The sequence below is a fragment of the Tupaia chinensis genome, unplaced genomic scaffold, assembly GCF_000334495.1.
Source record: "Tupaia chinensis unplaced genomic scaffold, TupChi_1.0 Scaffold000235_1, whole genome shotgun sequence".
Lineage (NCBI taxonomy): Eukaryota > Metazoa > Chordata > Mammalia > Scandentia > Tupaiidae > Tupaia > Tupaia belangeri.
Window position 1 is genome coordinate 5,241,205 of NW_006159713.1, and position 10,590 is coordinate 5,251,794.

The 10,590-nt window shown below is 51.9% G+C and overlaps 2 long non-coding RNA genes across 2 annotated transcripts; one reads left to right on the plus strand and one right to left on the minus strand.

Moving 5' to 3' along the window:
• Positions 1–1,550: 1,550 nt before the first annotated feature.
• Positions 1,551–6,611, minus strand: LOC102468153 (uncharacterized). Its single transcript, XR_334561.2, has 3 exons — positions 6,450–6,611; positions 2,103–2,171; positions 1,551–1,743 (listed from the first exon to the last, which is right to left on the minus strand). It is a non-coding gene; the product is annotated as an uncharacterized LOC102468153 (long non-coding RNA).
• Positions 6,612–6,726: 115 nt separating this feature from the next.
• LOC102468431 (uncharacterized) lies at positions 6,727–9,362 on the plus strand. Its single transcript, XR_334562.1, has 3 exons — positions 6,727–7,115; positions 7,266–7,430; positions 9,209–9,362. It is a non-coding gene; the product is annotated as an uncharacterized LOC102468431 (long non-coding RNA).
• Positions 9,363–10,590: the final 1,228 nt, after the last annotated feature.

Below are 10,590 nucleotides of genomic sequence, written 5' to 3' on the forward strand. Positions count from 1 at the left end.
ATGCCACCATCCCTTCTCCTCCATTCTCCTCTCAGGATTTTGAGCACACATGCACACGTGCCCTGCGTGAGTTTAAGTTGCTGGGTCCGGGACTCAAACCACAGTCGACTATGTGGGAATCCAGCAATGTAACCATTGTACCATCTGTTGGTCCTAGCCCAGATTTTGTTTTTTCTCCCCCCTGGTAACTGACCGTGAGCAGGTGTGACTTCTGCAACCCAGAGACTGTATAGTGCAGTGGTGCAGTGGGTTCAGGGGCCAGTCAGATCAAGTTTGAACCCGGGCTCAGTCACTTCCTCTGTGCCTCAGCTTCTTCCCTGTGCAAACGTGGTAGTACCAGTGCCGAGCCCACTGGCTACTGAGAGATGTGAATCAGAGGACGTACGTAACCTAACAAACTCCGTTCAGCATCTGCCACGCGGTCAGTATTTCCACAGACACAAGCTGCAGTTCTGGTGGAAAACAGCGGAGATGGAATGTTCTGCTCTGTTTCTCTCACTTTAAACCATATAATGAGCATTTTCTTTTCTTTGTTTTATAAAAGTTCAGTCATTTCTTTCTTTCTTTTTTCTTTTTGGAGAGGTTTTCGCTATAGGGCGCATACGCTCGCCAGACAGACAGAGAGAGACAGAGAGACAGAAAGCGAGAAATCACCCCCCAGGGGGCATGGCCACACCGCAATCCCTTCTCCTCCATTCTCCTCTCGGGATCTTGGGCACGCACGCACACGTGCCCGGCATGAGTTTAAGCCGCTGGGTCCAGGACGCGAACCGCAGTCAACTACGTGGGAGTCCAGCGACATAGCCATTACGCTAACTGCTGGTCCCGTATTTCTTTCATAAGTGAAAGAGATAGAGAGACAGACAAAAAAAGAAGACAGCACCCCTATAGGCTCTTGACACCACCATCCACCCTCGTCTGCAGTCAGCCAGTCCAAGATCATGGGCCCAGGTACTCACAGTACACTCAGGGAGGTCTCTGAAGGCGAACTCAGCACCTTTCCATGTGAGTCAGCCTCACAGAGCATTGCATTGCCATCTAGCCCCCAATACACATTTTCCATGTTGCTTTTTCCTACTAAGGCCTGTTCTTTTCAGAACTGCAGGCCTCAGACTAAGCAGGAGGCTGGGGTCCTCGTATCTGGAGCATACCCAGCACTCAGTAACAACAGGGGGAAAACATTTTAAATCACTGCGTAATGTTCTACTGGTTGGCTCTGTGCCAATTGAGCTAACCATTCCATGGGGTCTGCTATTTGAGTAGCTCCCATTTTTCCCACTTTCATAAACAGCGTTGCTGTCAAGATCTCCCGACACATAGCCTTTTTATTCCCCGGGTGGGCAGGGAAGGAGAAGAGGGGTTGTCAATTTCATAAAATCTTTTTGAATAAAGAGTCTGATCATTTTTTTTTCACTTTCTAAACATGTTACCAGATTGCCCTCAAATTTGCTGTACCAAATTTACACTGTTGTTGGCAGCATTTTTTGATGAGAACTGCTTTTCACGCTAATTTACAGTTTTTCTCTTGGATCTGGAATTCTCAGCCTGGCTGGTTCTCCTGGGAGGCAGGAGGCATATAAAAAGATGTCTGAGTGATGGCTGTCAAGACAGGGGCGTGTCTGGCTCTTCCATGGGGTGCTGGGCTGGGAGTGTTTCTGTCTGCTGGGCTGGGCTGAGAGCACTGACTCAGGGCTCTCCTTCTCTGTCTGCTTTTTCTTTTCTTTTTGCTATAGGCTCCATGTGCTCACCAGAGAGAAAGAGAGAGAGAGAGAAAGTGAGAAACCATCCCCACCCCCAGGGGGGATGGCCACACCACAATCCTTCCTCCATTCTCCTTTAGGGATTTTGAGCACACATGCACAAGTGCCCACCATGATTTTCAAGCCACCAGGGTCCAAGACTCGAACTGCACAGCTAGCCATGTGGGATCCAGTTGCCTTAACCTCCATGCCACCTGCTGGCCCACACTGCCTGCTCTTTAACCTGCAGGCATCTTCTCAGATGGAGTCAGGGACATCCCATCCTTGCAGTGCAGGAGCATGCTGAGAACTCCTGGAGGGATGAGTATGTTCAGGTGACATTACTAACACCCGCGCTCTTACCCCATCCTGGCTCTTCATTCTGGCTTCTTGCAATGAGTCCATCAGTCACTCCTGGAAAGAGGATCCCTCCTGGGGGGAGGAGGAAGGGGACAACAGCCAAGTAAGGGAAGCCACATGCTCAGACAATCAGAGCCACTGACCAGCCTGTAACCTCTTTGGCCCTGCTGCTGCCATTCCCCTTAGACAGCAGCGTCACCTCTCCCAGGTTCTGTACACCCTCAGCCTTTGTCCCCAGCCCTGGGCCTCCTCCTCTGGGGGTGGCCCTTGTTTGCAAACAGCAAGGGGAAGTTTTGACGCTGCTGATTAACCAGACTCCCACAGCTCTCGGGACTTAGTCATCCCCATCAGGCTCAACCTTCCACCCACCCTGCCGCCCTGCCGCCCTGCGACATCACTAGCACGTCACCAGCTTTCGGGTGACAGGGAAGAAGTGACTAGCACCCCTGCAGTTTCAGTGGCTTTCATCTGCCCTCTTCCAGGGAAGGCGATGGGTGACTCTCCACTCACCCCGAACAACCAGAATGTGCAGGTCCTTGATTTACTCTGAATCAACTCAGCTCTCATCTGCAGAGGGACAAGCATGTGCCAGGCACAGGGCTAAACGCTTTCCGTACAAGATTGCTTTCGGTTTTATTTAATCCTCACAACCACACGTCCAGTCCGTGGGATTATTCCCATTTTACAGTGGGGAAACAGAGATACTATTATAAGAAGGGCCGAATGGAGGTCCATGAATGTGGAGGAGCCACTGTGGGAAGGTGGCTTGCATTGCTGAAAAAGGTGGGCCCTGCAGGGCACGAGCTGTGTCCTTGACCTACCATGTGGCCTTGGGGGATTTCTTCTCTTCTCATGTCCCTCTCTGGGTAGCTGAAAGGGGCAGGGGTCATCGGCCCAGCAGGACAGCCATGAGAAACAGAGTGGCCGGTTGGAAAGATGACTCTGATTCTGAGCTTCTGCTTGTCCTGATCTGGGGAGTATTCATTTCATCTCAGGACCTGGGGCTCTAGCTTTGCTATTTCCAGTTGCTTCACCAATGAATGCAAAGACAGGAAGTAGATCAGCCATTGTCAGGTCTGGGAGGTAAGGGGGAGAGGGTGAATGCTGCCATCAGGCTGCTGTAGAGGGCGAGGAAATGTTCTAAAATTAGATTATGGTGTTGGTTGTGCAACTCTGTAAACACACTAAACCCACTGAAGCTACGCACTATAAATGGAAGAATTTTAAGATATGTTATGTCTATCTCGATACAGCTGTTTAAGGGTCCAGGTGGTGCTGTGGTGATTCAACCACACCCACATGGCAGAGGTCCTGGGTTCGCATCCTGAGACCTCCCTGAGCAGGCCCATCACAGGCATGCGTGCCTGTGATCCCAGCCAGCTGAGACCAGGGGTGGATCTGGTGTCCCTGAAGGGGCATTTCTCTCTTTCCTGCCCTCTAGCATGGAGTCAATAAAGAAATACATTCTACAAAAATAAAATAAAGCTGTTTAAGAGAGAAAAGAGGGAGGGAGGAAAACAAGGAAACCCACAGAGGTCAGATCAGATCTGCCTTTGCAATTTGCCTTCCAGGAGTGGGTACCTCAGCATTCTGCTCTCCCCAACCATCCCCTTTCAAGTATCCCCACTCCAGAGCCCAAGAGAGATGTATGAAGACACCTAAATGACAGGGGACAGGGATGGTGGGGTGCTCTCTCTCCTGTGAGGTGAAAGAGCCATGAATTAAAGAGCAGGTGGGACCAGCAGTTGGCATAATGGCTATGCGCTGGACTCCCACATAGTTGACTGCGGTTCGAGTCCCGGACACAGTGACTTAAAACTCATGCTAGGCATGTGTGCATGCAAGCCCAAGATCATGAGAGGAGAATGGAGAAGGGATCACAGCGTGGCCATTCCCCCTGGGGGGTGATTTCTTGCTTTTTGTCTCTCTGTCTCTGTCTTTCTGGCAAGCGCACGCGCCCTATAGCAAAAAACCTCTCTCCCCTCCCAAAAAAAGAGCAGGTGTGTATGTATCTGGGTGGGTGTGTGTGTGGGGGGGATGGCATGCAAACTAATGGAACCGAGCAGAAGAGACCCTGCCAATAGAACTGGGTGAGGTATTGCTCGCATGCGGAGGGTCTAGAAACAAAGCACCAGGACCGGAAACCCAGGGCTGGCCAGGGGTGCCCTCAGTTGCTTGGAGACATCTTAGACCCCCAGAAAGCGTAAGGCATGCCTGCTGCTCCTGGAGGGGTGCTAACGACTGGCCTGGCATGTCTGCCTGGCAGTAGAAGGGGATGTGGATGGATGCAGCCCTTCCAGAGGCAACGCCAGCCCAGACTTGAAGTCAAGCCAGGTGCACAGGTGCAGGGGACCCCTGATGAGGGCAAAATTAGCTGATAAGAAGCAGGCACTCATTTCACACCTGCTGTTAGGGCTACTGTTGCAAGAGGAGATTCCCAGAGGGTCTTGGAGGCACGACTTCCCAATCTAAATCGCCACATCAGACAATCCCTCACCACCCTCGCCAAGCCTAACCTCCCCTCCATGCAGGCATGTCCTCTTCATGCCACTTCCTAGTGCAAGTGGCACTGCATGGCCCCGTCCTAAGTGAATAAAGGGAGATAGCCTTGGAGACTCCACTGCCCACTGAGAATCCTGGCCCCGGGGTCGAACTGAGTGAGTACAAAGTGTCTGCATGGCCGCAGTGAGGATTTCACTCCATGCTGGAGCAAATGCTTTCCCAGGCTAAGACCCACGCGGTGCCTGGCAAGCAGGCTGGTGAGCTGGAGGGCTTTGCAGACACCCCTGCCCAGTTCCTCCTGCTATGAGGGGCACATGCTCTTACTGGCTCCAGCTGCAGACCTGTCCCCAGGCAGGCAGGCTCCAGTCCAGGTCTCAAACCACTGCACCATACTGCCTCTCCAGGGAGCAATCACTATGAGGCACTCCCCAGCATGCATTCAGGCTCTTTGCTCTCTGTCTGTACCCACCTTGCCTGGCCTTTTCTCCTATTGACCTCCTCTACAATAAGGCACCCCATTTCTGGTCCATGACCCTACCGTCCTGCCTCCCCATCTTTGTTTGCATTTATGGTCAGTTCCTTCCACGATAATGGCCAATTCACCTGTGAGGCCTAATGAAAGGGTCACCTCTTCCATGAAGCCTTCTGGAAACTGCCCAGACAGGACTCCAAAAGCCATTTACGCTTCCCTCAGCTCACCTAGCATTGAATTGGCAGTTGCAGAAGACTTGTCAGTCTCCCCCATTGGACCGGAACTCCTTGATTCAGACTCCCCTGCCGTGTGATTTTGAGTAAGGTTCTTTACGTCTTTGAATCTCAGGCTCCTCATAAATGAGTATTGAGTATGTGCTTACCATAGGCCAGGTATGCTGTGCTAAGTACTCTATGTGAATGCTGTTTTGTTCTGTTTTGTTTTTAGGTTTCTGCCATAGGGCATATACACTTACTGGAGAGAGACAGCAAGAAGGAAAGTAAGAAATCACCCCCCAGTGGAGATAGTCACCCCTCCATCCCTTCTCCTCCACTCTCCTCTCGGGATTTGGGGCATGCACTCACACATGCCCAGCATAATTTTCAAGCCACTGGGTCCGAGACTCAAACCACTGGTCAGGTGGGAATCTAATGCCTTAACCACTATGCCACCTGCTGCCCCACCATGCATGATCTATTTCATTCTTAGTGTGCCTGTGAGGTAGGCACTGTTATTATCATCCCATGTTATAGATGAAGAAACTACTGCTGTTGTTCAGACCACCGCATTATCACCATGGCTGCTCTGTCTGCCATAAAACCTGGCATACAGCAGACACTCGGGTTCTGTCAAATTCAAGTATGAATGGAAACGGGAGGGGACTTGGGTAGGAAGGAGTTGCAGAAGTAGAGTCCTGCACAGGCTCCAGAACGCCCAGGCCTAGCCCTGCCCTGACTGGGGCCCGATTCTGGCAGACAACTGTAGCTGGGGACCTGGGATGGCCTGCTTTCACCTCTCCTCTCATCCCAGTCTCTACCCACACAGACTCTGATGAAACCAGTCCTGCAAAGCGCAGGGCTCCACCACAAACAGGCCAACTAGCAAATATGACCAAGCTCGGTGGGACCTGGGAGGTCAGTGGAGGCAGAACTTGTGCACATTTGTAACCAGCGTAGCTTCAGGGCTAGCTCGCCAGCTCAAGGTCACAGGTACAGACTGCTTCTCATTTCTGCTCCAAGCTCTGAGACACCCCAGAGTTTGTAGGATCCCCCTCCAAACATTTCCCAGAAGCCTCCGGGACTACTTGCAATGTCTCTGCCCGTCACCTCCCAACCTGGCTGAGCTGGGACCATGTCAACACTTGGCCTGACTCTTACCGAAATCCCCTCCCAGGCCGGCACTGACCACCTGAGCAGCCCTCACCAAGGGATCTGGGGGTGCCCACACACCCAAACATAGGCTCCAACATGAAAGGGAGGGGAGTATTCCCATGAAACACTCCACCCAGGGCCTGGGAGAAGGGGTGAAAACATCCTCAATGCCGCCCAGCCATGACTTGTCTCGCAGTAAAAATGCCTGCATTCATGACGTCACCAAGTTCTGATTCATCACAAATGCCCCAAACACCCAGACTCCGTCCATGCCCTTCCCCGCTGCGGCATACACACAGCGCTCGGCATCTGGGTTACGTCTGTGCCCTGCGCTGAGGCAGCCCGGGAGCTCCCCATCCATCTACCAGGCTCAGCTGAGCTGCGCCTGCTGCAAACAGGCTCTCATAGCCTTGAACTGCAGCTGGGATGAGACTCTTCAGGAGTTCTGTCCCTCCCTATGCCCCCAAGGCCCCCTCAGTCCTGGTGATACTTAATGGCCGTAAACAGGTACCTGGGGCCAGCTTGATGGACTACCGGTTAAAGGAGCTGGATCTCATATAGTTAACCTCACAGTTGCAGCCGGGGCCCCGGAAGCCTGAAAAACAGGCCCGGTGCATGTACATGTGTGCCCTGTATCTTGACAGGACGGAGAAGTGGAAGGCAGAGATTGAGGTGTGACCATGCCCCATTGGGGAGAAGGCTGCTTTTCCCCTCTCCTTCCCTCTCTGTCTCACTGTCTCTCAAAGCACATGTGTCTTCTGGCAATTAAAACAAGACAAGTATTGACAGGATAGATGCGATTGAACCAAACTCTCTCACTAGCGGATCGGTGCCATTTGACCTGCTGTCTGCAGTTGAAGAGTGAGCCTGGCGGTGCCGGCAAGAGGGAGGGGAGCTGCTCAAGCCCTTCTAATATCCCCATTCACAGGAGAGAAACTGGGGCCTGAAGAGATGAAGTGGCCAGTCCAAGGAAAGTGCCAGAAGCAGGTATTCGCGGCCATTTCTTTCCACCACCCAAATGGAGAGACCTCTTTCCAACCCAGACCATGACACTGCTTGCCCCACACCCAGAGCTGGGACATATGGAGTCAGGTGTGTCTTCGAGTGTCTTTAGGGCCCAGGGGTCTGTCTCTCCCTCTGTTCCTTTTGGGGAAAACCTTGGAAGACCTGCCTTGGACACTAAGCGGAAGCTGGGCAGAGAGGTTGGGGTTCCGGCTGCCACAGGGGCAGCTGGGCTCAGAATCTGAAGTGAGTCACGGCCGTGGAGGGTAGCAGCTGACATTCCTCGTCAGAGTGTTACAAAACCACAGCAGGCTGTGGAGTGACAGCCGGCAGCTCAGGCTGCTCAGAGTGTCGGAGGAATGTTGTTGCCAGACAGGTTTATGAGGCATCTGTTAAACCGAGCTCCAGAAACCAGGCCTGGGATGTTGCCACACCAGGCAGCCTCACGGGAGGCCACAGCACAAGACAGCCACCACCTTGCCACACAACAATGGCTCATGGAGGAACCCCAGACCTTGGGGATGCATGGAAGCCAGCCACCATCCCCAAGGGCAGTCACCTGCTCCAGGCAAAGGCTTACGGGAGACCATGACCTGGAGTAGCCACCCCACCTCAACCCCAGTAATATAGGGCCAGGGAGCTTGAAGGGCTTTCCTCAAAACTACTCTGTAGCCATCGCAATCTCCCTTGGGCCATAATAAGATAATGCGATTGATTGATCTGAATGATGACAATGACAGTAACGGCTAGGCCCGATACACAGCACCTCGCACGCTCCAGGGACCAGAGCCTTGAGTACTTCTGGGTCATCAAGCGTATGCATTTCCTCAGGCTGCTGTAACAAGCGGCCTCAAAGCAGGCCACTAAAACAGAAAAGTATTCTCCCGTCTGTCTGCATCTTCGCGCGCTCTCCCTTCTGTGTATCTGTCTCTGTGTCCAAATTTCCCCTTCTTAGAAGGACACCCGTCGTATTGGCTTTAGGGCTCTCTCTAATCCAATAGAACCTCATGACATTGACATTGCAATGACATTATTTTACTTTATTTTTGGTTTTCTTTTCTTTCTTTTTCTTTCTTTCTTTGTGTGTGTGCGTGTGTGTGTGTGTGCGTGTGTGTGTGTGTGCGTGTGTGTGTGTGTGCGTGTGTGTGTGTGTGTATGTGTGTTGCTTATTTGTTTTGTTATAGAGCATGTGCACTCGCCAGAGAGACACAGAGAAAAGAGAGAGGGAAAGTGATACATCACCCCCTCCCCCTAAGGAGGGATGGCCACATCGCAATCTCTTCTTCTCCATTCTCTTCTTGGGATTTTGGGCACGTATGCACGTGCGCCTAGTGTGATTTTCACGTAGCCATGTCTGGGACTCAAACTAGGCAGTTGGCTATGTGGGACCCAGCACCTTAACCTGTACACCAGCTGCTGGCTCAGTGACCCTGTTTTTAAAGAACATCATATTCAGAGTTTCCAGGTGGACATGCTTTTTAAAATTATTATTTCTTTATTTCCTTTTATTTGTTATTATTTATTATTTTTTACCTTGACCAAAGAGACAGAGAGTGAGTGAGAAGGGGAAAGTGAGAAAGTAAGCCACCAGATCCAGGACTTAAGCCACGGTCTGCCATGTGGGAGTCCAACACCTTAACCACCATGCCACCTGCCAGCCCCAAGACATGCATTTGACGGGGGAGAGCGGATTGGTCAGCCCAGTTTATCACCTGAAATTCTCTCAATAGTTGTCCTCATTTGCTCTTATGTCCCTCTTACAGATAACAGACACAGCCAGGATTAGAACCCTGCCCCTCTGATTCTAGAAGCCACACTCCACTGTCCCATCCATCATCCTCATCACCACCCTCTCCTCACAGGAACCTGACAGTTCAGCATTCACAAAACTCCTGCTCATCATCGCATTTTCTTTTTGCCGACACAACCTTTAAGGACCCAGTTTACAGCATACAAAGGGAACAGAAGCTCTGCTCACTAACTCGGCCAAGGTTGCATAGCTGCAGAGGCCTTTCGACCCCAGGCCCGGGATGCTCCACGCTGTCAGCTCCAAATGAGGCTCTCACGGGTAGTAGGTTCGAAGCCTCTACTAAACCAGTGCAGGCTCTTCACGCTGTGTGATAGATGACGCTGCCGTGTGTACCAAAAACACCCACTTCAGTGGCGCCTGCCCAGCTCATGAGGTACTACAGCATCACTGGACTTCCACATAGCCAACCACGGTTCGAGTCTTGGACCTGACAGTTTGAAACTCACGCCTGGTATGTGTATGTGTGCCCAAGATCCCAAGAGGAGAATGGCAGAGAAGTGATTGCGGTGTGGCCATCCCCACAAGGGGTGATTTCCCGCTTTCTGTCTCTCTGGCAAGCACACATGCCCTATAGCAAAAATCTCTCTTAAAAAAAAAAAAAAAAAAAAAGCACTGCAGTTTTACATTCCCTTCCTTGGGAATCAGCCCTCGCTCCCTGTCTGTTCTCCCCAGGAGCGAGGCCAGCTCTTTGAACAGCCTTTTCTACAAAGTGGAAAAATCTGGGTCAGGAATCCACGAGGCCCTCCCAGCTCAAGCTGAGCCGCGGAGTCTGGGGAGACCGCAGCAGAAGTGATGGGCACTGGGCCTCTGTCACTCCCAGCTCCCAGAGTTTTTCTATCTTTTCAAGAAGGGCATTTATCAAGGGCCAGAGGCTGCAAGAATGGCTACTGGGGTAGAGGCACCTTGGAGGGTAGTAAAGGATGGGATGAGGCAGGAGGAAGAGGAGAGGACCGAGAATCAGAAGACTGGGGGGATTCGGCGTGCTTCAGAGCCATTCAGGGCAAACGAGGGTAGGGGACACATGACTTGGCATAGGCAGGAGGAGGGACTCTGGTGAACCTCCTATGTGGACACTATCAAATGACAGTGAGGGAAGTTTAACCTATCAAGGAGACTTCACCTCCTGACCTTGAAAACCCAGTGGCTTCCAGTAGAATCTAAGCTCCTCTGTGCTCAGCAAGACCCTCCAGAGCTGGCCCACTGACCTCTGAAGCCCAGATCAGTTCCAGGCCCCAGACTTCCTTCTTGTTCCATGTGAAACCTGTCACCAGACCTCTGCACTTGCTGTTCTCTGCTTGGAATGCCATCTCCTTAACTCTGTGCACACTCTCATTC